The sequence below is a fragment of the Triturus cristatus genome, chromosome 6 (genome assembly GCF_964204655.1).
Source record: "Triturus cristatus chromosome 6, aTriCri1.1, whole genome shotgun sequence".
NCBI classification, from domain to species: domain Eukaryota; kingdom Metazoa; phylum Chordata; class Amphibia; order Caudata; family Salamandridae; genus Triturus; species Triturus cristatus.
In genome coordinates, this window is record NC_140589.1 from 634755542 (window position 1) to 634782918 (window position 27377).

The 27377-nt window shown below is 50.2% G+C and overlaps 1 protein-coding gene across 1 annotated transcript in view; it reads left to right on the forward strand.

Moving 5' to 3' along the window:
• MMS22L (MMS22 like, DNA repair protein) overlaps positions 1–27377 on the forward strand; it is a 534885-nt gene that overhangs the window by 387212 nt on the left and 120296 nt on the right. The gene's annotated exons all lie outside the window — the stretch shown is intronic.

Sequence of the window (27377 nt, forward strand, 5' to 3'; positions counted from 1 at the left end):
ACACGTTTCCAGACAATGCATAAAACAATTGTGGTCTCGTCTGGATATTCAGTTCTCATTATGAGTCGCCTCTTAATTCTGAGGGGACCAGTAACGCATGGGCCCAATAAGTGCAGTTACCAGGCCCTTCTTGAATACTAGTTAATCAGGAACACCGCTAGGTAGTGGTAGTCCATCTGGAGATTCCACCTGCTAAAAGCAGGCAGAGTCTTTGGGCAGAATAGCGGGGAATACATGCAGGATGGTAAGTCAGATGTCCCACATTATTCCCCCAAAATAATTTTCATTATTTCACTACCTGTGAAATTATCAGGACTGCAAACACGGGAAGAATTGGGGACTGGGAGCAATGTTAGAAGGTCCAGTACCCAGGCTCCCAAGAAATCAGTATTAAACTAAGGGGGTAACTGTTCCTCAGGTTGATAATCAAGACCAGGTAGGTGAGAGTGGCTCACACGTAGATTGTTAGTGTGAGTGGTAGAGGAATTTCTCCTATAGTTTGTGGTGCCCTCACACACCCTAGCGGGTGTCATGCTTCATCATAGGGCGATGCTCCTCGTGGGGGTGGCGCTGCAGTCCCCCGCAAGAGGGCTCTTTAATGGAGATCTTTTGAAGGAGTCGACGCAGTTGTGCATGGGTGTGTGTGGGCTTCTGAAAGGGGTGAGTGTGTTAAAATTACTAGATGGAACCCAGAACCAAGGTTTTTATTCACGGGTCCAGTCTGTAAGTTAAAATAGAGTGGATCCTGGAGTACCTCTGTGGGAAAGAATCTAGAGGGCAGGTGTATGACTAGCTGCTGCTCACAGGATAAGTGTGATAGTGTTGAGAATTCGTAATGGGGTCAACATGTTTCGCGCTCTATGATGGTCCATAAGGGATCCTTTGGTGCTTCGTCAGGACAGGTGAAAAATAAGTAAATATATTGTGGTTGAGAAAGCAATAAGATTCCAGGAGGGGCCTGTGAATCAATCATACCTTATCATTAAAGGCAGATGCGTCCTTGCGCTGTTAGGTACTCTTATTAAAAGAACCTGCGTCCAACCCCTCTAGTCGAAGAGCGGACTTCCAACGGCACCGTCAGGAAAATCGGGCTGAGAAATTGTGCTCGCCTGATTGTAGGATGTGTAACCTACCCCACCGTCACGTGGGCCGGGAAATTATCAGGACTCACAGTAATGGAAATTTCTGGGAAAAGAGGGTGAGTTGGGGGAATCACAAGCAATCACAAATGGAACGATTGTAAAGAGGGTTGCACTGGGAGGTATTTTTTTTCTACATCTCGTTCAGTTGCATTCATTGAGATAAAATAATTACTTACTTACTTGATCCTGGTACAATTCATCTCCTTACAGGGGTCATAGTCTATCAGTCCCACAAGTGATATCTGTTTTGTTTTTTCAAATATATATATTTATTCCATTTGAAAATTAGTGCAGAAGTCTAAGTGGAGAAGTCGCCAGTTGAAACCTTAAATGACAACTGATTATATATAAAAAAAAGTAAACCAATATTTCTTTACAAAGGGCCCACGGAGAGAAAACTAAAATGTTTCATGGCTTTTAGGGACCTCCGTTCACCTCCACTAGCAGCTATATGCCTGGCGCCAATATCTTCCACAGCACACAATGAAATCCAATCATAAATGCATATGGTTCACAATTCTAACCTTTACTTGCCCTATCTTGTTCACCTTTGCCACCCGAGACCCTCCTAATTCTTCAAAAGAGTACCAGTCTGCTCTATAGTTCAAAATGCACATTGTTTGTCATCTCTGATTGGTCTCATCTTGTCAGGGAACAGAATTCCTGCCTTTTCTCTATGGTCTAGCAAGGCTTTAATTACCAGTTTCATTTCTTTTCAACTTTTCTCAGTAGGACAACACAGGTCAAATTATGATCTGAGTACTTGAATAGGGATGTATGCCAGAAGCAGGACTCTTTAAGTAGTATTTTTCTTCAAGGCAGAGAACCTAGGACACATTGCTATGACCCTTCTCTAGAGAAAGAGAAACGTCTACTGCTCAGTGTGTGGAGGGTGTTATGTCCTCAACCAGGAGGGCTAAGAGCAAGGCCCAGCTCTATGAACATCGCATGGAGGCTGTCTCGATGATTCGACCTTTCAGGCTAGTCGGCTAAATTCAACCTTAGAACAAATGTAATTTGTGGCAGCCCCTATCTGCCCTTTACTGCCCTCTAGGTGGACTCTTCACTGTAAACCTTGCAGTAGGGCCCTGTTTACTGCATTTAGTCACACTGGTTCCAGTTCTAGGGGAATTCTATCTTCATCTCTTACTGCACCTGAAATTATGTTGTTCTTGGTTTGAAACTAACGCAGGTTTATCTATCCAAAATAGAGGGTTTGTGGGTATCCAATTTACTTAGGTGCCCTTTTCAACTGAAAATCTTGACCATGCCTGGCCAGCTCTTGAATTTTGGGTACCCTTCGATGGATTCCCTCTTGAGTGCTATTATAACACAAATATACCCCGTGTTGAACTTTCAGAACCTCTCCTGTTCTTCCGCTGAACTATAAACCATTGAGGATGCAAACTACTGGACCCCCAGTAAACTGTTATTTGAACACTCTGACTTTGTGACCCGACTCATTGCCACCCTATCATTTAATTTTGAGATTGGAAGAACCCCTGTTTCTTTTAGATGGACAGTTTGAGTTATTTGTATTTTTTTGAGCGTTCTTTGATTTCCTGCCACTTGAGCTCAGACCTGCTGAGTTGTTTATCTTTGTATTGGCAACTGTTGAGAAACCTATCACAGCCAACTTCATACATTGTGGCATTCTGACTAGCATCTTTGTCACATTGACGTGATACAGTAAATAGTGTCCCCATTAAACTTAAGAGTTAAGGGAGTGTGCTTAGGACAGCCACGTATTTCCCCATAATATACCAGTAGCTATATGTCTCCATAAAATATGTGTCTGATAGAGACTTGTGCCGCAGATCCCTTACCTTAGACTTTTTCACAGGCGTCCGACTGTATCTAGAAATTCTTGAGCAATGCCCCTGCGCGCCAGTAAGTTGCGTCATTCGGCTCTGTGCCTGCATGGTTCGTGTCAGAAGTGACATACACATTGCCGATATAGGTGCCACCCCAGCGCGCTGCCGTAATTTCTTTTCGCACCAGTTAGCACAGATCCAGAGAGTGCTACGCTCAGTCAGATTTTGACTGACCATTTTTCAAATTTTTCTCTCGAGCAATTTTTTACAAAAAGATTTTGTCAAGGTGTCCCAGGCAGATATCTGTGACAGACCTGTACTTGGTTTGTTTTTGGTGCTTGGAGCAGGACCACGACTCCAAGGACTGCAAGTACTGCTGCCTCTTGAACCCGAAGGCACGGATGGACCATTCCCTGAAGCTCCTCTCTGCCTGATGTTTGACGACCCTGCAACGTTCTTGATCCAGGTCACATTGAAGGTCTCGACAGTCATCATCCCAGTCAAAGTCATTGGGTAAGTCTCATAAATGAAAGAAGTGGAAACGTTCTTCGACTTCTCCGGTCCAACTCCTCGGATGAGGCACGGGAACGTTGACACTGCGGGAGGCATCCCTTCAACACAGAGCCTCTTCCTGGGTCCTTTCTGCGCCTCCCAGAGTTTCTAGGAGCAATGGAGCCCAACTCAAGAAGTTTTATGAGGTCCTGCACCTCATATTTGAGTGGCCCAACACCTCTGGAGCACCTTTAGGCCCCACAGGTTTTGGAGAGGCCCCTAATGGATTCCTACCAGCAGGTCTACCCAGGTCTACCCTCAGCGCCAGTTGGGCCCCATGGATCAGGTGGCGGATCTGGAGCGGCGACTCCCACAAGACCGCAACCTTCCATGGATCCCACTCCTGTGCCGTCGTTCCCATCGCTGCCAACAAATCTATAATAATTTCTGACTGATATGCAACCAGATTGGAATCACACAATACCAAATTTGGTGCCAGCCGGTACCATGCCCTCTGAGTTGGAGCTAGTACCTTGTTATTTTTTTGGATAGGTTTGAAGAGGGGGGACAATTGAGAGGGGTCTGAGGACCCTTATGTATTCTTCCACCCCTCAATGAACCATAGGACAACTGGTATGAAGAGATGGTGGAAGTCAGTGGGTTAGACACCAGCTTGGTCTCTGCTCCAACTGTGTTTACCGAGGAGGGTGTCTCCTTTGGAATGATAATGCAAAGGGTAGCGAAGGTCCTGGACCTTATGCTGCCTTCTGTGGTAGTGAAGGTGAACGTCTTGGCAGAAGTGCTTCAGCAGGAGTTGACCCCATGAAACCTCGCTTCAGTGAATCCCTGGCAGATGTCCTACTTGGGGTTCGTCCAAGCCCTGCACAGGGTCTCCTGTGCACAGGAGGATTTCCCGCCTTCTTCGCTCCGTTCCTAGGGACCGCAGTTTACTCACCCAGCATCCCACCCTGGAGCAAAGAGCTGCAAGCCTCCACCTCCCGAGTTAATACTAATGCAATTCCTACCACTCCACGGAATAGGGAATCTAAAAGGCTGAACAACTTTGGCAAGAGGATGTTCTCTTCCACCAGCCTAGCACTGGGGTCGGTAAACAGCAAATGCCCATCGGGCCGATAAGCACACACTGTGTGGGATTTGTTTTGCAAGTGCTGCCATGGTCTCGAAGGAAGCCTGAGCCATACTTGCCCTAGCCATATCTGATGGCGAGATGCAGCAGTGTTCACCATCATATGTGGGCTGGACATTGACTGAAACGCTAGGCAGAGCAACTGCGTTTTCAGTGGATGTAAGAAATTGGGTTACTGGTTGAGGGGGGTGAAACCTTTCTCAAACAGTAACCACAATTCTTCAGTTTTTTTTTTTTAAACAAACTTTTTTTTTTTCTTCCTTTTTTACTGCCTTGTCAGCGTACGTATTTCAATCATATTATATGTTGTAACGATACAATAACACAATTTTAAACATGTATAATCTGTTACACATATAGTTATAGCATCAAAACTCGTACACTACAGAAGAAAGCTGCAGTCAGTGACTGATGCAGATCTCCATACTCCTACAGTATATTGTACAAGACTCTTTGAAAATAATTGTACTAAATCAACACCCACTGGTCCACCCCCCCACCAACACCCACCCTACTCCCTTAACTAGCTCTGGCCATACAATACATTGATTGAAGCAACCATCTTCATACAGTGCAAATACTCTATATACATTTCGTGACCATACTACTCCATTTGTAGCCACCTTGAGTTATTGTACCTCATGTCTAATCATCACAGCTGTTATTGGGTTCTTGGGACTAATGGAACATCGTCCGGGCTGGTATTATTATAGGCTTCAACCATTGCATCCCATTCCAGGGATATTGGGTTTTTCCAAAGGCCGCGGGCCTCTTCTCTGCGCAGTGCCGCGCTTTCAGCTCTGGCCTATCTCAGCATTTCACCATGCCACATAGATGTGGTAGGGGCCCTGGCTGATTTCCATCGCATTGTGATTGATCTCATTGCCACTATAAGCGCCAAATCTAAGAAACATAATGGTACCTTGTGTGTTTTCGTCCGTCTACGGACACCTAGTATGTACTCTAGTGGTGTGTCTCCCATTGACAAGTGGGTGGCTCACCTCTAACTGATATTTGACCCCTCTCCTAAACTACAAGGCCTGTACATGCCCACAACATATGTAGGAGGTCCGCTTTCAGTAATTTACACCGGGGGCATTGATGCGTCATATCTGGGTACATTCTGTGCAGTCTACGCGGGGTCATGTAGGCTCTGTGTACTATCATGCTTTGGATAAACTTGAACTTGGCATTACGTGAGACCTTTCGTGGGTATTCTAGTATGTTACTCCATTCTTTGTCCGTTAAGTCTCGACCGAGCTCTGCTACCCATTGAACCCTTGTGGAATCTAGTTGGGCCCGGGCATGTGTGTGGATACTAAGATTGAGCCACTTAATTAAGTGGCCCCACGCCCCATGTAGTAGAGTGCCTTTATTAGGGCGTTTGGCTGTGGTTCCTCCCTTTGTGGGGCCCAGTGTGTTTTAATATAGTGTATTAGGGCAGCATGTGTCATGTACAATGTGGTAGACGCTCCCGTAGTGCGTGTAAAGGTGTCATGGTCCAGAAGTGTTCCATCACTAAAGAGCGCCCCAACGGGCTCCACCCCCGCATCCGTCCAAGCTTCAAGTGCTCGTTGCGTCAGCCTACCAGACGCAAGAGGTATCCCTACTAGAGGAATGTTGTCAGCGTATCTGCTGCCCCTGGAGGTGTAGCGCAGTGTTCTTCCCCAACATTGGAGTGCCGTGTGCAGGAGGTAAGGTAATCCCGTGGATGGTTTGCTATGTGGTAGTAATAAAGTGTGTACTATTCCCTGCTCAAGGTGCCTGGTACTGTAGTCGATCTCATGTAAGTTTCCGCCTGCCATCCAGTATGACAGCCATTGTAGTTGGCATGCATAGTAGTAAGCCCTGAAATCGGGAGCCCCCAGTCCGCCCTCTCGCGTGCCGAGTTGAAGTTTCTTAAGGCTTATCCGGCACCGGCCTTTACCCCAGGTTAAATCTATGAGGATAGTATCTAATGTATTGAAAATTGTCGCAGGAAGGAGCAGCTGCAAACATTAATCTGGACCGTCCCAGAGCCCAAGCATAATATTGAGATCATTACAGAACACATTACAGCGTATAGGTAGACCAAACATCAAAGGATATACAATTGTTGAGGGGATGACTCCCCGTCCATGCGTGCACTGGCAACATGTCATGTCCTTGCAGGCAGCGCAAGAGAGCCGCTACTATCCCAGTATTCCGTCAGCCGTTTGTGGCGTCACTGTAGGAAAAGCTGTAGACTGCTGTCCGAGTCCGAGCGTACTGTATTGTGGTCCGACGACCCCGACAGCCTATGGGAGGAGTTGTCCCTGAAGGTATGGGCAGCTGTCAGGGCCGTTTCTTTGCCAGTTTGGACTTGCTGCTGTGTGGGCCCAGGGAAGGGCAGCCCGTTGGCGGAATTGGCCCCTTGCTGCGATCGGCGGCGACACAACGTCCCGGGTCCTCGCGTGATGGAAGAGGATCGGCCTGAGCGTTGTGTAGGTTCCATGACCTCTAGACATTCCTCGACATCCTCCGGACTTTCAAAGAAGTAGGTCTTCTGTATGTAGATGATCTTCAGATGCGCTGGGAATAGTAACGTGTATTTGAGATTCATTGGGCGTAGTTTCCTCTTAACCTCCAGTAATGAAGAACGTCTGCGCTGCACCAAAAGCATATAGTCCGTATATAATGAAATTTGGCAGTTCTCGAATTGGATCTGTGGTTTTTCACATGCTTTTTGTAACAGCATGTCACGGTCCCTGTAGTTGAGGATTTTGACGATCAGGGGCCTAGGCGGGGCCCCCACCCTCAGTTTCCCGGTGGGGATCCGGTGCGCCCTTTTGGCGCAAAAGTAGGCAGAGAGACCCTCTGGGGCCACATGTGTACGGAGCCAATGTTCCATGTATGTCGCATCCTCATTTCTTTTCCTCCGTTCTGGCAGGCCAATAACGCGGATATTATTGCTCCGTGCCCGACCCTCCGCATCCTCCACACGATCCATCAGCCCTGTGATCTGTTTCCGTAGAGACGGGAGCTGACTCGTATGTTCTTTAGGTTGCGGCGTCAGGTCCTGCAGCGTGGTGCTATGGTCCCTTCACTGAATCAGCCAGCTTAGCCTGGTCCGCTTTTAATAGAGTGAAACCGGTAGTAAGGACACCTATTTGCTGTTCTATGGCTCTATGCGAGTCCGGAACTTCCTTCAGAATGAGGTCCAGCTTATCCGGCATGTTCTCTTCTTCTGTGGGAGGGATTGTGTTGAGCGATTGCATGCTCTGGGAGGAATCACCCTCGTCCGCCCCCTGTGAGTTAGGAGCCAACGCCTCCTGGATTTTGCCCCTGTATCGACCCATCGTCCATAGGTGATGTGGTCCGACGACCTATCCCCTTTGCAAGCAGTTTGTGCGCCCGATGGCCAGGGGCCCCGGCACCGCCGAGGGGTTCGTCATCCAGGCAGCAGCACTGGCCGTTTACCAACTCCCACCCTCCTGGACACGGGCTTTACCCCGGCCGTGAGGGCAGGTCAAGCAACAAGTCTAAGCCGCTGCACCATGGTGTGTTGAGCCTCATCCACTCGCACCTCCAAATATGGTGATTAGTCTGGGCTGGCCGCGGGAAGGAGTAAACCCACGAGGTGCAGGGCGGGCCCTCTCAGTGCCGGAGGGGAGAAACAGATTGTGCCTCAGGGCACTGCACAACCCGCAGTCCTCACCACTATGCACCCGGCAGACTGTTATGGCCAAACAAGGGAGTAGTTCAAGAGGTTTCAGAGGTTACCACACCTCCTCTGCAGTTGCAGCAGGACCAGTGCATGCCCCGTCCAGCCCTCGCTACAAAATGTTCCAGAGCCAGTCCCAGCGATGCAAGCCAGCATCAGAGTTCTCTCATCCCCCATATGTCTCTCACATATTCTTTATCTCCGGGGACACACATGCCGAGATCTTGCCGCTCGGGGCACGAGGCTCGCATTCCCAGGCCCTCTGTCAGTCCCCTACGTTATTGCAGCACGGCCGTTGCCCCCAATGGCACGTACCGGGCGGAGGGGGTAGAGAATAGCACGCCGGCCCAGAAACCGCCGATCTCAGCGGCCTGCAGTCCCCGGCGCCAGCACTCGAATCTCCCGCACAGGCCCAGATCACGCACGTCGTCCACAGTGCGCTCGATCACCGCGCCGGGCAGACAGCGTCCAAGCCGCCTATTGAGCACCATGTCCCAGGTCCGGGGAGATGAATCTCTCTGCCGCAGGTCCCTGGGGTCAGATCACCATTCGCCAGCCCAGTGACGCTCAGGGCAGCCCTCGCACCCGCTGGGGAGACTCGCAGCCACCTCGGCAGGCTCCAGTCTCCGCCCTCTGCGATCGGCGCCATTTCCTCGTTACGTCTCCCCACAGCTCGTGCTCCTGAAATGTCTGCCAATCCGCACCACGGAGTCAGGCTTAGTCCAGGAACACTACATTGGTGCTTCGGGCGGTTGGGAGCTACTTGGGGGTCGGTTCGGTTCAAAAATCTTTATTCGATTCATACAATGAATCATAAAAGCACAAAGTTAAAAAACATAATACACAAATAAGGTGATCCATCCATAAAATAAAAATTACAATTCAAAAAAATCCATCATACAGCATAAATACAAATCCAATGGCAAAGCACAGTTCTACAGCTAATTTATCCATAGCGTTTCCTAATCTGAAGTGAAACTCTTATAAAATTTAACATGGCACAGCAAGTATCAACAGAAGATAATGACAGCAAATAATCATAGCCTTCTTTATAAGTGCATGGTTGCCGCCCCTTCAGGACAGGTTTAATAAATCTAATCCTAGGATCTTGATATAAGGAGCAAAACAGGACAACATGTATAGTACTTTGGCTAACTCTGTCATTACAGGGACAAGGGGGTAGCTGCTCACACCAACCCCCTTGTTTAGGAAAGGCGAAAAGAAAATGGAGGGTATTTAGCCTAAACCTCGTGAGATAAATCCGCCATTGGACATTAGTTGTAAAAGTTAAATAAAATTGATGCTGTAACTTAGGTACATAGCCAATAGGGCCTCCCAGACACCGTGAGCCTAAAAACTTCCAGTAATTTGACTTAATTTGGGTTTTTATGTTTCCCTGGATGTTTGCAGGATTTTCATAAACATGACCCAAACCTATCTTATTCAACATGTCCCTGACGTATGACAACCAGGGGATCTTGTTTGCATTATCCAGGCTCAAGCAGTCTGAGAGAATTTCTCTCGAGAGCTGCAAATCGTCAGATAACCATATTTTGCCCCATAATAATAGGGGTGACAGACGAATGATGTCAGTCACTTTGGTCATTCCCATTTCATTATGACAGAAGCTATTCGATGAACCCGATGGAATCAGTAATACCCGTTTTAGGAATTTATTTTCCATCACTTGTACCACTGAGGGGTTTTCGGTCCCCCATACTCCTGCCCCGTAGGTAGCCACAGATAAACATTTAGATATATAAAGAGTTTTAAGGTGCGCAACAGGTTTTTGACCCAACTTACCACAGAAGCGAAAAAGACCTTCTATGGAGCGGGTAGCACTCTGGGCTCGAGCCTTCATTAAAGGAGCCCAACTTAGTTTGCTATTGAAAAGATTTCCAAGGTAATTAAAATTCTCCACCCTTTCAATAGTAGAGTGATTCACCACAAATTTTCTAGGTTTTGTTCCTTTAGGACCACAGACCATTGCAAAAGATTTTCCAAAATTTACCTTCAGGTCAAGATCCAGCATGAAGGTGTTAAAGGCATCTAGGCACAACTGCAAACTGTTTCCAGTGAGGGTCATTAAAACAGTATCGTCTGCATATGAGAGTATAGGAATACTCCTACCGTTTACCTTAGGAAAATCACAACAGTGGTCCAACAAGTACTTTTCTAGTCCATTTGTGTATACTAGGAACAAGAAAGGCGCCAAAATGCAACCTTGACGCACCCCCTCAGTTGAGGGAATAGGTTTAGTTGTTTCCCCCCCAGGTCCAAATCTTATAGCCACGGACGTTGCTGCGTGTAGTCTGCGGAGAAGTGTCACCAGGGGTTCTTCGAAGCCCATATCGTCCATCATCTGCCACAGCCTGCTTCTACAAACAGTGTCAAAGGCGCTTGACAGGTCCATGAAGGCAAGGTAAATTGCAGAACTCCTTGCCTTCATGTACTTGCCAATAATTAGCGCCAAATTCAGGCACTGCTCAACTGTCCCCTTCCCACTTCTGAATCCATACTGGGAGTTCACAATTAGACCAACAGAGTCAGCCCATGTTTCTAATCTGGCCAAAATAACCCTCCCCAATAGTTTACATGATGCATCGATCAAGGATATAGGGCGATAGCATCGGGGATCACACCTATCGCCCTTCTTGAAAATCGGCACCACCACTGCCACCTTCCACGATACAGGGATGCGACCAAGAACAACAGCCCTAAAAACATTCAGTAATAAAGGTGCCCAAGCTTCAATATTATGTTTAAAAAAGTCTAAAGGGACGGCATCAGGGCCCGGGGCTTTTAATGATATGCCCTTCCTCAAAGCTACTTCAACCTCTTCCAGTGTAAGTGAAGAGCTAAGAAGCAAAGCTGAAGATGGTACCACCAAATCCCCTACATCATCCAACAAATCCGAAAGTAATAATGCTTTGGGATTAAAGATTTTACCAAAGTGAACTTCCCAAGATTCACCAGTAATCTGCGTCAGTATACTTTCTTTGGTGTCATTTTTAAACAAGGGACGATTTACTACTTCCCAGAAGAGCCTACTATCTTTTAGCTCAGAGGCCTTCTCTAGATCGTCCCAGGCTCGATTTTTCAATTCCTGCTTCCTCTTTGTGATGGCCTCTTTATAAGCCCTTCTGGTCGATCTTATCAGTTCCTTATTTCTTGGTTTTTGTGTAAGGGCAGCTTTTAAGGATTTATGTGAGGCAGAGCATGCGGAGTCAAACCATTTAAAACACCTTAAATTCTTTTTCCCCACTGGTTTTCTAAGGTGCTCAGCCACGTGCCCACATAATTTTTCAAAACTCCCAATGACCTTGTCTGGATCAGACGTCAGAGACAGGCATGATTCGATCTCAGTTTTACAAACATTCAGAATCTCTACCTCAAGGCCTTCAGCATTTATTTTCCCCCACTTCATGGTAACTCCCTGATTTTTATTATATGTTATGGGTTGCTCCCAAACCAAATGTTTTCTACTAGCAGGGGCACTCAAGGATAGCATTAAAGGATTATGATCGCTTACGGCACTTGCGATTACCTCAAGCCTATTAACATAATGAAGAAAGTTACTAGACACAAATACAAAATCAATAGTACTCATTGCACCTCTTGTTCCCTGAAAGGTTGGTATTGGCGATATATTTGGGGCAGCCCAGGGCTCTACCATACATAAGTCATTTAGAATAATGATATTATTTAAAGCGTCCCCCTGGGGCGTGTGTTTAAAATGCATCAAGGGCTGTTCATTTAGATCATTGATACCACAGACATTGCAGCCACCAAATTTGCACAGTGTACAATTAAAATCACCAACCCAAATAACTACTAATAAAGCTCGATCACTACGAGCCTTACATATTGCTTCCTCCAAACTCTGGATTGTAGATACATCATTTCTATCAAAGACATTATGGTACCAATTAATTAACAACACGGGCTCTGGGAACAAATTTTCCAACAAGAGCAACTGGTACCAAGGAGTATCCACTATTTTTGAGGTTATCAGGTTCTTTAGTTTGATGGATAGAGCTGTCATTAACCCACCCCTTGCCCTCCCAGCTAGTGATGGGACCGCCAAAACATTAAAAGATTGAAAACCATCAATTTCCCCACCCACTCTGCTCCATGTCTCCTGAAAGCACAGGATATCCTGACCACCCACATGCTCCAGCCAAGCTTCATCCTCCATTCTACCCGCAAGACCTGCAATATTCCATGAGATTAGACACAGCCCAGGTTCCCCTAGGCTATTGTCCACAAACTTTATTGGAGTTTCCAGGTCAGGCCCAGTAATTGGTGGGTTTAGCTCACAGGCTAAGTTGCTAACAGTTTGACTATCCGAACGCATATTAGGTTGAGCATTGTGGTCGAAAGCGTCCACCACCTGGTTATCCTCCTGCCTTATCCCCCCGTTTTCCCCCATGACCAAATCTGTGGTAGATAAAATGCTTTCCTTTTTCTTGTCTAATGGTCAATCTAAACCCTCCATTCCCACCAGTGGGTCAAATCGGTTTCTTAATGGAATATTGTTATTTGGCATCCACCCTAGGTATTCCTCCCCCTGGAATCTCCTTCTTGATTGGTCATAGGGGGTTTGCCCAAAATTTTTGAAACTTGTTGGCCCCATGAAAGATCCATCACCCTGGAACCACAAACCAGGATGATTTTGAGGGGGTCGAGATATAGTATTAATCTGAGTCCATCCAGAGTAATTATTACCCTGCACTCTCGACCCAGGAAAGCGAGGGTTAGGGGGAAGATGATGCAAGTTGGGATAAAAATATTCAAGACCTATACATTGAATATCCCCCATTCTAGCAAACCTTGCTTTGTTACAGATTAAGTCCTTGACCCACCTGTCCCTAAAATTAATTAGGATACAATCCCCCTCTAAATCCTTCTTGCTTGGGCCAACCCAAGGGACCCTTCGTACGTTTAATATTTTTGTACTAGAGGCTGGGGGGAGTGGTCTATTGTTGTTGAGCCAGAATATGACTTTATTTGATAGGTCCTGATTTGATTCATGTTTATTTGGTGCGACCACCGGGACACCTGTCAGGATGGCCATAAAAGGTGCAGATTCGGGGGGTATATTCACACATATTGGTTTACTTGGAGGTGCCATTTCATCCAGAACTAATGGGCCGCTCAGTGGAGTTTGTTTAACTTGAGATGAGGCTACTGGCTTAGATGTAATTGAGCTCGGTGCTGCTGCTATAGCCATAATCGGTATTGACTGAGAGTCCCCATCAGCCACCAGTGCAGGTCTAGTTGGGACTGATCGTACAGGGGTTCGCTGGGAATCAACAGATGCAATAGGCTGGGGCGGATTACTTGGTTTTTGAATAGAGGTTTTATGAGCCCCCTTCTTTATTTCAATACAATTCCCCTGGGCCTGTGGAAATTTGCTGTTGTTAGCCAAAATTTCCAGCGAATGTGTGTTAACTGATATTAAGTGCTCTAATTGGTCCAATTTTAGGTTAACTATTTGTGTTCTCTCAATAAGGGGTAACAAGAGATTTTTTACCAGCTTCTCAATATGTGTTAACAAAGCTTTGTTGTTGTTGTTTTGGCAGCAATGAGTCAGATCACCAGGGTCTCCCATACGTATGACCCTTCCCTTCAAGTGACCTCCCCCTCTTTTACGTTTACTAGTTTTTGTGACTTCTGGAACAGAGGCCGAAGCTTTGGATTGTAGGGAAATGGGGCCCGACAGGGTCAAATTAGGGTGTTGGATCCCATCCTCAATATTGCTCAATACAGAACAATCTTCTATTGGACCGTTCACTACATCGCCCATAGATATTTCTTGATTTTCTGAAGTAACGGCTAAGTCTGGGCTGGCTTCCAAGTCGTTTATTATGCTCTTTTCAGGAGTGACCACAGATGCAAACCGACCCAAAGATGAACGCTTCCCCGTAACTAAGTCCAGAGACAAACGCTTTTCAGTAAGAGCAATTTCCTTATCTAATATCCCCGTGGCACGGGTGATAAAATCATCTAAGGTTCCAGTGGCTTTAACACTACTTGACTTTACTGTAACCCGCCTACCCTTTCTTAGTGATGAGGACATCATAAGACTAAAAATAAGGAATAATGTGTACAATTTAAAATATAAATTAGATAAAAGTTTAAAACTTCAATTACACATTATAACTACATTCAACATCTTATCACATTGATAACTAAAACATACTTTGAGTCCTCGAATCCCGAGAGTAAGAGAAAGGGCCCGGCCCGTCCCTGTACGTCCTTGGACGGCCTTAGACGGCCCGCCCTTTGCCCGGGCTTAGCCCCGGGCGCTCCCGCGCGCTCCCGCGCTGCGGATGAGTGGCTGCTTAAGTTTGGAAATTAGGTAGGTGAGGGGGGCGTGTCGTGCAGGGAGAGCAGCCCAGGTGTAGGCAATGGGGCTCGCAGGGACTCCTGGGCAATGGAGTCCCCTGCTGCTCGCAGCCCTGTACAGATGCGCTCACCCCGGTGAAGGCAACCCCGTCCAGGCGCTCTTACGGTGTTCACTGGACGCTGCGGGACCCGCGCAGCGGGTCCGGCGAGTTGTTGGGCCGGGAAAGGCAAGAAAGTCAACTGGTTAGTCCCACGTCGTTCCTGAAAGCAAAGATGAATCCCAGGGATGGGAGCTTGGTGTTCTGCTTTTAATCACAGCTATGCAGGGGGGCGTGTCGTGCAGGGAGAGCAGCCCAGGTGTAGGCAATGGGGCTCGCAGGGACTCCTGGGCAATGGAGTCCCCTGCTGCTCGCAGCCCTGTACAGATGCGCTCACCCCGGTGAAGGCAACCCCGTCCAGGCGCTCTTACGGTGTTCACTGGACGCTGCGGGACCCGCACAGCGGGTCCGGCGAGTTGTTGGGCCGGGAAAGGCAAGAAAGTCAACTGGTTAGTCCCACGTCGTTCCCAGTTTTCTTTACTCCGCTCCGACGGTGCTTCTGAGCTTGGGGGTCAAATTATAAAGTCAGGATGAGTTTATTCAGGATTTTTGAGCTTGGGCTCCGGAGCTCTCCTAGCACACGTCTGCCATGCTCGGCAGCTGGCCACACCCCCACCACAATTCTTCAGGTTAAAGTCCCAAGCAAACCCTAGATTAACCTGTGCTCAACCCTTGGGTAGCATGGCACAGAGCAGTCAGGCTTTACTCGGAGGCAATGTGTAAAGTATTTGTGCAACACTTCAAACAGTAACACAGTGAAAACATGTCACATAAGGATCCCACATCAAATTCGAAAAATAGAGTAATTTTTAAGAAATAAATAAAACAAGACCAAAGCATCAAAAATCCAGTCAGTAGAACTGAAGATATGCAGGTTTAAAGATTTCAGTCAAAATAGCTCCAAAAAACATAAGGTGCCACCAGTGAGTAGCTGGTTGCGCCAAATCGGGACAAAGTCACAAGTGCAGGCCGACCGCAATGGATCGCGTGCTGGCCACAGGGACCCAGTTTTGTCCGCTGAACAAGAGTACTGGATCCTGGTTTGTGGAGCGTTGCGAGGGTTTGCGAAACCGAGGCAATTTGTCGGTTCCAAGGTGATGAGGAGCTGCGACAGGAGGTCCTGCATCATCGTTGAGGATCCCATTGATGAGGGCTTACGGTGCGAAGTCCGGTGTCGAGGATGCGTCATGCAGTCCACACGATGCATCGATTCTGAGGAGCTGTGAGGCTGCGGTGCGAGAACCTGCGTCATCTAGCCTGCTGTCAGCAAAAGTGAGGGCTGGCATCGGTAAAGCTTCGCACAGGTGGCAATTCTGATACTGCTATGGGGTCTATGCGGAGTCCTTTGCGTCAGAAGAACCCTTGCTGCAGAGGTCTTTCACCCAGATTATTTCCTGAGAGTCTGCCAGAGACAGTCTCACCTGCTTCCAGCGCACTTCGCGTATGCTACATCTCGTCTGAAGCTGATAAATGGAAGTCCCACAGGAAGACTGACTGACTGCTGCTACTGTGGGTCTTTGCCTTGTGCAGGGAACACTGTCTTCATCCCTCCGCTGATAGACAGCCTTTGTTGTCAACAAAGTATGTGGTGCATCTCTTCTCCCTAAGAAATGCTACACTGCAAGTTGCTCTGCCTTTCATGCTCTCATAATATAGTGCAAAGAAGTAGGCATTAAGGTGTTAGGTTCAAGATTAAATTTAATATCTGAAAGAAACACGTTAGTTAGATTCCTTACCTTAGAATACCCCCAGGCGCCAGGCTGGATCCGGAAATATTTTTCGTCAGCACTACCCTTGCGCGTCGTCTGCGGCTCCGCGTCCGTCGTCGGCGTCGTGATCGCCGGGATGACGTCGTCGGAGTACTTAGACGCCGCCCTCGTGCGCTGAAGTCAGTTCTTCTTTTTTCTGCGCCAGTAAGCGCAGATCCGGGAAGAGCATACCCTTAGTCATTTTTTGACTAACTTTTTGGACATTTTTGTCTACATTTTCGAGTCGACTTAGACTCCTGGTGCCGGTAGGCATGCCCGGGTTCAAGCCATGTGACGTCTGTCACCGACTGATGTTGGTTACCGACCCCCACCATCGGTGTCTCTACTGTCTTTGGGCCCACCACGATGACAAGTGGTGCCCCGACTGCCAGGCCTTGACCTTGAAGGCTAGGCGGGAGCGGTTCTGCAAGCTCCTCGAGATCCGGCAGTCTGCTCCGCGCCGCTTGAGGTCCTGGTCGAGGAGGAGGCCCCATACCCTCCGGTCCCTGGGCCTCATGCGACTCCGGTTGAGATCCGAGACTTCCTCGTGGCCATGAGGAATCTCGCTCCGCTGTCGAGGCCTGCCTGCGCGCCTCCGGGCCTCGCAGCTCCGACTGCGGGTCCTAGCCAGCCAGCGGCTTTGGCCACGGCTCCGTCGTCGACTTCGGTCCCAACACCGCAGGTCCCCATGGGATCTAGGCCTGGATCCCAGTCGACCCCGGTTGACCTCACGACTCCGCCAGTGCCGACCCCCATGGTGTTGCTCCCGGCGCCGTCCTCGGACGACGCCGCCGGTGCCGACCCCCATGGTGTTGCTTCCGGCGCCGTCCTCGGACGACGCCGCCGGTGCCAACCCCCATGGTGTTGCTCCCGGCGCCGTCCTCGGACGACGCCATCCCTAGTTTCAGCCTCGGTCCGGGTCCCGCGTCGGAGAGGCGCCGTTCGTCAGCGTCTCCGGCGTCGATGGGTGAGCATTTCATCTATGACCCGGCTCTGTCCTTTCTGCCTGTTCACCAGGAGATGGATGAAGGGGAGGACTGGGAGGGGTCCGAGGACCCTCTGGCACAGCAGTGCCAGTTAAGTCAGGACTGGGCAGGTGAGTTGGGGGATTCCAGTGGTCTAGACACTTCGCCTGACACTGGTTTCATCTCTCCTCCTTCCGTGGCTACGGAGGAGGGTGCAACTTATGCTGTGGTGCTGCGCAGGGCGGCCCAGGCCTTACACCTGGAGCTCCCTGCAGTGGCCGTGAGGACTAACCTCCTCACGGAGGTGCTTCAACCGCCGGTAAGCTCTTCGGAGCCTCTACTGCAGTTCAATGAGGCCCTCACCGACGTTCTGATGGGCACTTGGTCCAAGCCCTCCACAGTCTCTCCTGTGGATTGGAACGTGGCCCGGCGCCACCGCCCAGCTCCGGGCGACCCCAGCTTTCTGTCCGTACACCCCTCCCCTGAGAGTCTGGTCATCCAGGCCTCCACGTCCTAAACTGCCTTTTGGACCGTTACACCCACTCTTTGTGGGATACGGTGGTGGACGTGCTGCCCCAGTGTCCAGAGGAGGCCAGGACACGGCTCGCCCAGGCTCTTGCTGAGGGGCGTGATGCAGCACGGTACTCCATTCGATGTGGACTTGACACCACAGACCCGCTAGGTAGAGCGATTTCAACGACGGTGGCGATTCGTCGTCACGCCTGGCTGAGGTCCACAAACTTTTCAGGGGATGTCCAGAGCACCCTCATGGACATGCCCTTTGATGGCCGTCGCCTTTTTGGCGACAAAGCGGATAGTGCGCTGGAGCGCTATAAGGACACCAGGGCTACAGCCAAGTCCTTGGGCCTCTCGGCCCAGTGCCAGCAAACTTCTGCTTTTCGTCCCTTTCGTAGCCAAGGAAGGGTCGCCCCCGCACGTTCGTCCAGCCACAGGCCGCAGAACCAGCCTCAACGCGGACGCGGATTCCGCCGTGGCGGAGCAGGGGGACAGAAAGCCGGTCAGTCCACATCTGCTCCCGCAGCATCTGCCTCAAAGCCTTCCTAGTCTGAGCTTTCAGGCCCATTCCACGCAAGAGGGAGGCAGAGTTCGCCATCACCTGCCCCACTGGCGTGCCATCACTTCGGACAGGTGGGTGCTGAAAATCGTCCGAAGGGGCTACTCCCTCCCCTTCGAGGCGACCCCTCCAGCCATGCCACCGCAGTTCCACCGCATGTCGGGGAATCACTTGCAACTCCTGCAGGAGGAAGTTACGGCCCTCTTGGCCAAGGGGGCCATCAAGCGCGTTCCTGGCCCAGAAGTAGGACGGGGTTGTTACTCCCACTACTTTCTGGTTCCCAAGAATGGCAAAGGGAGCCTACACCCTATCTTGGACCTCAGGAGTGTCAACGCCTTCCTCCGGAAGGAGAAGTTCAAGATGCTGACTTTAGCTCAGGTTCTGGCTGCCCTAGACCTTGGAGACTGGATGGTAGCGTTGAACTTGCAGGGCGCTTATTTCCACATCCCCGTCCTGCCGGCCCACCGGCGTTCCCTACGGTTCACGGTAGGCCACGAGCACTTTCAGTTTACCGTGCTCCCCTTCGGCCTCATCAGTGCCCCTCGGGTGTTTACGAAAGTGATGGCGGTGGTCGCAGCTCATCTGTGCAGATTAGGGGTTCCAGTCTTCCCCTATCTCGACGACTGGTTGTTGAAGCCGGGCTCGCCCCGGACAGTCGTCTCCCACCTCCAGACTACGACCGACCGACCTGCATTCGCTGGGGTTCTCCATCAACGTGCCGAAGTCACATCTGAGACCCTCCCAGCAGCTCCTCTGAACTTAGACGTAATGGAGAGAGCCTTGGTTAGATCTATTCGCCACCGAAGAGAACGCGCAATGTCATCAGTTCTGCGCGTTGGAATTTCCAAGGCGGCACTCGCTCGGTCGCGAGTGGAGTTGAGGTCTGTTATACGCCTTTCCGCCTATACCACTTCTGCCCAGAGTGCTGAAAAAGATCAGGCGTGACCGGGCACAAGTCACCCTTGTGGCTCCGGATTGGGCACGTAGATACTGGTATCCCGAGCTACTCAGCCTATCGATCGTTCCTCCGATTCGACTGCCTCTTCAGGAGGACCTTCTGTCGCAGCAGCAGGGGACGGTCCTCCACCCGAACCTGTCTAGCCTCCACGCGTGAAGATTGAGCGGCGGCAGTTGATGCCATTTAATTTGCCTCCTGAAGTCTGTGATGTCATTCTGGTAGCCAGGCGTCCCTCCACTAAAACGGTATATGCCTGCAGGTGGAACAAATTTGTGGCATGGTGCACAGCAAAGGCTGTGGATCCCCTTTCCGCCCCTCTTTTTGAGGTTCTCCTCTTTCTTCTTTCCCTGGCCCAGCAGGGCTCTGCTCTGGGCACCATCAAGGGATATCTTTCAGCTGTTTCTGCCTTCTTAAGGCTTCCTGATCAGCCTTTTCTTTTCAAGTCCCCTGTTGTAAATAGATTCTTAAAAGGCATTACTCACATGTTTCCTCCTGTCCCCTTTGTGATGCCTCAGTGGGACTTGAAACTGGTGTTAACTTACCTGATGTGCGCTCCCTTTGAGCCACTTCATAACTGTCCTCTTCGTCTTCTGACTCTCAAGACTGCTTTCCTGGTTGCCATCACCTCTGCCAGAAGAGTGAGTTAGCTCTAGGCCCTTTCATCTAAACCCTCTTTCCTTTCTGTCCATCCGGACAAGGTTGTTATGAGGACTAGTCCTTCTTTTCTTCCTAAGGTGGTTACTGCCTTTCACATTGGGCAGTCCATTACCTTGCCCACCTTCTTTCCACCTCTGCATCCCTCGAAAGAGGAAGAGAGGCTCCACCGTCTGGACCCAAAACATGTGCTCTCCTTCTATCTGGACCGCACGAAACCGTTCCGGGTGGACGACCAACTCTTTGTTGGCTACGTGGGCGCTAAGAAGGGGCGGTCAGTGCACAATCGGACCATCTCTCGGTGGGTCGTTTTGTGCATTTTGTGCATTCCTTGGCTAACAAGGATCCTCCTGTGGGGCTTAGGGTCCATTCCACTTGGGCCACAGCGGCTACTACTGCCTTGGGACAGGGAGTCCCTCTGCAGGACATTTGTCAGGCAGCAACGTGGGCCTCGCCGTACACGTTTGCCAAGCATTACTGCCTAGACAGCCAAATCCGGAGAGACGGTTTCTTTGGCCGTTCCGTTCTCCAGGACTTCCTGGTTTGATCTTGGTTTGTAGACCCACCACCGTGGTTGGTATTGCTGGGGTATCTATTCTAAGGCAAGGAATCTAACGTACGTGTTTCTTTCAGATGAACAAGTTACTTACCTTCGGTAAGGATATATCTGTAAGAAACATTAGTTAGTTAGATTCCTTACCGCCCCACCCATCCTCCCCGTTCTGCAAACCGATATCTAGGGTTAAGGTCATCCCTTTCAGGGCCCTAGTTTCATGGCACCAGTGTCGGTTTCTTGCATAGCTCTGCGTTCCTGGTGCGGAAAGCTATGTACAGAACTGACATCCGCGCGCGAGGGCGGCGTCTAAGTACTCGCACGACATCTAAGTACTCGCACGACATCATCCCGGCGATCACGATGCCGACGACGGACGCAGAGCCGCAGACAACGCCTACCGACGCGCAAGGGTACTGCTGATGAAAAATCTTTCCGGATCCAGCCTGATGCCTGGGGATATTCCAAGGTAAGGAATCTTGTTCGACATTTTAACAAAGCTAGAAATGTTTATTTTATTCTTATTTATAATGTGTCTTGTTGCTGTTTTAAAATATTCTGTGTAGTTGTTTTAGCTATACTGAGAAACGGATTGTCCCTGTAGTAATATATACCCTCAAATACTGATTCTTGCTGTTTCCATGGTGGCTCTGATCCCTTTATGGGATTGTTAGTAACCCAAAAGCAATACTTCTATCTCAGTTACACATTGAATAGTGTTTTGCGGGGGCTACAGTAACTTGTCTATCACATTCATCGTCGGTGCATTGAGCCAAGTTCATCTGTGTGACCGGTGGGTGGGAAAGCACCCCTTGGTGAGTTATGTCAAAGTTGTAACTTACAGGGACTACTTAAGTGAGTTGCACAATCAGTGATGCAAGCCCACTAATAGCATTTAATTTACAGGCCCTAGATACATGTAGTACCACTTAACTAGGGACTTATAAGTAAATTAAATATGCCAATAGGTGTTGAGCCAATGTTACCATGTTTTAAGAAGTGAGCACATGCACTTTAGCAATGGTCAGCAATGGTGGATTGCACAGATTCCTAATGCCAGCAAAAACGAGATAAGCAAAAATGGAGAAGGGATGGAAAAAGTTTGGGGGAAGACCACCTTAAAGCTGACATGTCTAACAGTGGCACTCAGGGGCCTTGACTGGTTGAGAACCACTGGTTTTTCTTGGGATATTTAGGCTTTGCTCATGGCCATGGCCTTTGATGGCTCTTGCCTTTTTGGCGAAAAGGCAAACTCAGCGGTGGAGTGCTTTGAAGACAGTAGGGCGATAGCCAGATCTTTTTTGCCTTACCAGTCTTTTCATAAACTGTGTGGGAACACCAGCCAGAGGTTGGGCAAGTCCATCGCCCACCCCCAGAACCTCCCGGACATCCCCCCCACCCCACTGTCATCCCCCCCTCCCAAGTCCCCATAGATTGCACTCATACCAGCACAGGCACCCAGTAGGAGGCAGGATTCGCCATCTCCTGCCCCACTGGCAGTCCATAACATCAAACAAGTAGTTTCTTCAAATCGTCCAGAGGGTCTACTCCTTTCCCTTTCTGGAAACCCCCCAACCCATGCCACCTTCTCACGACTGGCAGATGGAGGACCATCTCTACTTGCTCTATCAGGAAATGCTGGCTCTTTTGGCCAAATAAGCGATCAAGAGGATGCAAGCATCAGCAGTAGGTCATGGTTGCTATTCCCACTCCATCCAATTCTTTAACTGTGCCTGCTCAACGTCTTCCTGAAGGAGAAGTTCAAGATGCTCATGTTAGTTCAGGTCTTGTCTGCCCTCAAACCGGTAGACTTGATGATAGAGCTGGACTTGCAGGATGCCCATTTCCACATCCCCATCCTGCCTGCCCACAGGTGTTACCTGCGGTTCACTGTGGGCAATGAGTACTTTCAGTTCACTGTGCTCCTCTTTAGCCTTACCAGCGCCCCTTGTGTGTTCACAAAGGTGATAGCGGTGTGGTGGACTTCGCCCTCTTTGCAGGGTCATCCCTGAACTTTTTGCCTTCCTCCTGTATTTTTTTCTGACCTGTTGTTGGTGGTTTTATGACTCTGGGCACTTTACCTCTGCGGATCAGTGCTAAAGTGCATATGCTCTCTATTGTAAATTGTTGTAGTGGATTAGTGACTCCATGATTGGCTTATTTGATTTACTTGTCGGACCCTAATACTGTGCACCATGTGTGCCCAGGGCCTGTAAATCAGATGCTGCTGGTGGGCTTGCAGCACTGGTTGTGCCACCCAAAGAAGCAGCTTGTAAAATGTGACTCAGGCCTGCCTTTGCAGAGCCTGTGTGCAGCCTGGGGCTACCATGTCTACTTGGCAAGTGCACACACTTGCCAGTCCCCAAAACTTCCCTTTTCTACATGCTAGTCACCCCTAAGGTAGGCCCTAGGGCAGGGTGCATTGTATGTGAGAGGTAGAACATGCCCTGATGTGTTTGGCATGTCCTGATAGGGAATTACAGCCAATTTTGATTTTCACTATTGCAAGGCTACCTGTTCCCATAGGCCAGAATCGCCTGTTTGATTATAGCATCTTATAATCCTAAGTGACTTGAGGAACTAGGTAGAAATTCGAGTTTAGTATGCCTGAACTCAGAATGATAAAATACATCTTTTAGTGAAGTTGGTTTTAACATTCTGTGTTTTAAACTACCACTTTTAGAAAGTAGCTATTTTCTTGCCTAACCATCCAGCCTGCCCCTGCTAAGTTGTGTATTGCATGTCTGGTTTGTGAGTGACAGGGGCTGGGGTGGCTCCAGGAGACAGGTTGAGTCAGCACTAGGCTGAATAGACCTATCTGCATTGGGAGTGGTGGGAGGAGTAGCACCTGGGCCTGAATAGGGCTGTGCCTGCCTTCCACAATGCTGGCTCCACCTCCTGTGGTGCATCTGATGACCCGGGCCCACACTGACAAAGGAAGAAGTTGTGCACTGACAGAATGCACCCAGAACAGGTTTGTACTAGGTACAGACACTCTCTGCCTTCAGAGACAAGGATTTGTGTGTATAAAAAGGGGTACCCAAACCCTCGAACTTTGGATCCCTTCTGGGAAATCAAGAGGAACCTTTGCCAAGGAGAAGAAACCAGAGAAGCTGAAGGAGGATTACTGCCCCTGTGCTGTTTGCTGTCTGGGGTTGGCCTGCAGTGGTTACTTGTTGCCAAGGAAAGGAGAAAAGGACTTTGCTGTTTGCATTTTCATCTTGAGGAAGATCTCTAAGGGCTTGAACTGAGCTTGCCTCCTGTCTGAAGTCTCTAGGACACAGAGACTTCACCACCAGCTTCCCCTGAGTTTCCTTGCCTGCTGTTATTTGGGCCCTCTGAGAGACTGTGTCACTGGGAACTGGAAGCGTGACGCAACGAGGAGAAGCGTGTCGCCACCGCAGCAGTTGCCTTCGCATTGCCGAAGAAGCGTGCCGCCGCAGCCATTCGCCGTCGCATTGCCAACGAAGCATGTCGCATCACCAGAGAAGCGTGCCGCCGCCGCAGAGTTCGCCGTCGCATCACCGGAGAAGCGTGTCGCAGGGCCTGTCGCGGCTCCAAAATCATCGATTTCGCCGCAAGGCCATCGTGCGTGCACGCATCGCATCCATGTTGTCGCATCGCACCGGATCGTCGCATCGAGGCGCCATCTTGTCGCATAGCACCGGATCACAGTAAGAAACTGATGCGTTCGTTCCTTACCAGAGAGGAGGTGATGCATCACCTCACCTGCGCTGCAGTAAGGAACCGACGCATCACCTCCCCCGAAGCAAGGAGCGGATGCATCACCTTCCCTGCGACACTTTTGTTTGTTTTGCGTGACGCATTTCAGAGTAAAGTGTCGCATTTACCATCTACATTGAACTAAGCTATTTCTACCACTTTAAAGTCATATTTTTATTACAGTATTGTGGATTTTTGTTGTTTGGTCTTGTGTTAAGTCTAGTAAAGATTACTTATTTTTCTAAACTGGTGTGGTGTCCATTTGTAGTGTTTTCACTGTATTACTGTCAATCAATCAATCAATCAATCAAGCATTTGTATAGCGCGCTACTCACCCGGAGGGTCTCAAGGCGCTTGGGGGAGGGGGGTCCGCTACTGCTCGAACAGCCAGGTCTTGAGTTGCTTCCTGAAGGAGAGGTGGTCTTGGGTCAGGCGGATGGGGAGGGAGTTCCAAGTCTTGGCAGCCAGGTATGAGAAGGATCTTCCTCCTGTTGTGGCTCTTCGGATGCGGGGGACGGCGGCGAGGGCGTGGCTGGTTGATCGAAGCTGGCGGGTGGGAGTGTAGAAGGTCAAGCGGTCGTTGAGGTATCTTGGGCCTTGGTTGTGGAGAGCTTTGTGTGCGTGGGTGAGGAGTCGGAACGTGATTCTCTTGCTGACGGGGAGCCAGTGCAGGTTTCTCATGTGTACGGAGATGTGGCTGTGTCGGGGAATGTCCAGGATGAGGCGTGCTGAGGCGTTCTGGATGCGCTGGAGTCGTTTCTGGAGTTTGGCTGTGGTTCCGGCGTAGAGGGAGTTGCCGTAGTCCAGTCGGCTGGTGACGAGGGCCTGGGTGACCGTCTTCCTGGTTTTGGTGGGGATCCACCGGAAGATCTTACGTAGCATGCGTAGGATGTTGAAGCATGATGCGGAGACGGCGTTGACTTGTCTGGTCATGGAGAGGGAGGAGTCCAGGACGAAGCCCAGGTTGCGTGCGTGGTCTGTTGGTTTGGGTGTGCTGCCAAGGGCAGGGGGCCACCAGGAGTCGTCCCAGGCGGAGGGTGATGATCCCAGGATGAGGACTTCCGTCTTATCTGAGTTCAGTTTCAGGCGGCTGTTCGTCATCCACTCGTTCACGTCTTTCATCCCTTCGTGTAGGTTGGTTCTGGTGGTGGCGGGGTCGTTGGTGAGGGAGAGGATCAGCTGGGTGTCGTCGGCGTAGGAGATGATGTTGAGGTTGTGTTGGCATGCGATGGCTGCGAGGGGGCTCATGTAGACGTTGAAGAGGGTGGGGCTGAGTGATGATCCTTGTGGTACGCCGCAGATGACTTCGGTGGCCTCGGATCTGAACGGGGGTAGGCAGACTCTCTCTGTTCTTCCGGCGAGGAAGGAGATGATCCATTCCAGTGCCTTCTCCTGGATACCGATGTTGTTGAGGCGCTGCACTAGGGTGCGGTGGCAGACCGTGTCGAACGCCGCGGAGAGGTCCAGGAGGATGAGGGCCGTTGTTTCCCCGTTGTCGAGCAAAGCTCGGATGTCGTCGGTGGCTGCGATGAGGGCGGTCTCGGTGCTGTGGTTGGCCCGGAAGCCGGACTGCGAGTGGTCGAGGGATCCGTTCGTCTCGAGGAAGGCGGCCAGTTGTCTGTTGATGGTTTTCTCGATGACTTTGGCCGGAAAAGGAAGGAGCGAGATGGGGCGGTAGTTTTTGAGGTCGGTGGGGTCCGCTGATGGTTTCTTCAGTAGGGCGCTGAGTTTGGCGTGCTTCCAGCTCTCTGGGAAGGTGGCGGTGTCGAAGGAGGCGTTGATTATGTCCCGCAGGTGGGGTGCGATGACTGAGTTGGCCTTGTTGAAGAAGTGGTGAGGGCAGGGGTCGGTTGGAGATCCTGAGTGGATGGAGTTCATCGTGCGGATGGTGTCTTCGGTGTTGACTGGGGTCCAGGCGCGGAGGGTGGTGGTGGGGGGCGTTGTTCCGGTCATAGGGTGTGTTGGCTGTGTGCTGAAACTTTTGTGTATGTCTGCGATCTTGCTGTGGAAGAACGAGGCGAGCGAGTTTCAGAGGTCTTGCGAGGGCGTGATGTCGTTTCCAGCGCTGGGGTTCGAGAGCTCTTTGACGATGTTAAAGAGTTCCTTGCTGTTGCGGGCGTTGTTGTCCAGTCGTTCCTTGAATGCGGATTTCTTGGTGGTGTGGATCAGCTGGTGATGTCTTCGAGTGGCGAGCTTGAGGGTGGTCATGTTGTCTGTAGTTGGGTCTCTGCGCCAGGCTTTCTCGAGGGCCCGGCAGTTCTTCTTGGAGCTCTTGAGTTCGTCAGTAAACCAAGATGCTTTCTTGGTGCCGGGTCTGGCGGGGGGGGGGTCTTCAGTGGAGCGATGTCGTCTGCGCAGTTGCTGATCCATTTCGTGAGGTTGTTGGCGGCTTGGTTGGGGTTCGCTGATCTGGTGGGTGGGTTCTGGCTCAGGGATGTGGTGAGCTGGTCGGCAGTGATCTTGTTCCAGCTTCTGCGGGGGACCAGTTGCGGGTGGTGGTGAGTCGTGGTCCTTCTGAAGCTGAAGTGGACGCAGCTGTGGTCTGTCCAGTGGAGTCCGGTGGCGTGGCTGAAGGTGATGTCCTTGCTGGAGGAGAAGACGGGGTCAAGCGTGTGGCCGGCGTAGTGGGTGGGGGTGGTCACCAGTTGCTTGAGTCCAAGGTTGGCGAGGTTGTCCAGCAGGGTGGTGGTGTTGCGGTCATTGTTGTTCTCCAGGTGGAAGTTGAGGTCCCAGAGGAGGATGTAGTCAGCGGAGGGGAGGGCGTGCGGGCTGATGAAGTCGGCGATGTCTTCGCTGAATTGTGTGCGAGGTCCCGGGGGTCTGTAGATGAGGGTGCCTCTGAGGGTGGTCTTGGGGTCGGTGTGGATCTAGAAGTGCAGGTGTTCGGCAGCTGTGAGGGTGTCGTCGGAGTTGGTTGTGATGCGGATGGTGTTCTTGTGGACGATGGCGATGCCTCCTCCATTCTGGTTGGCGCG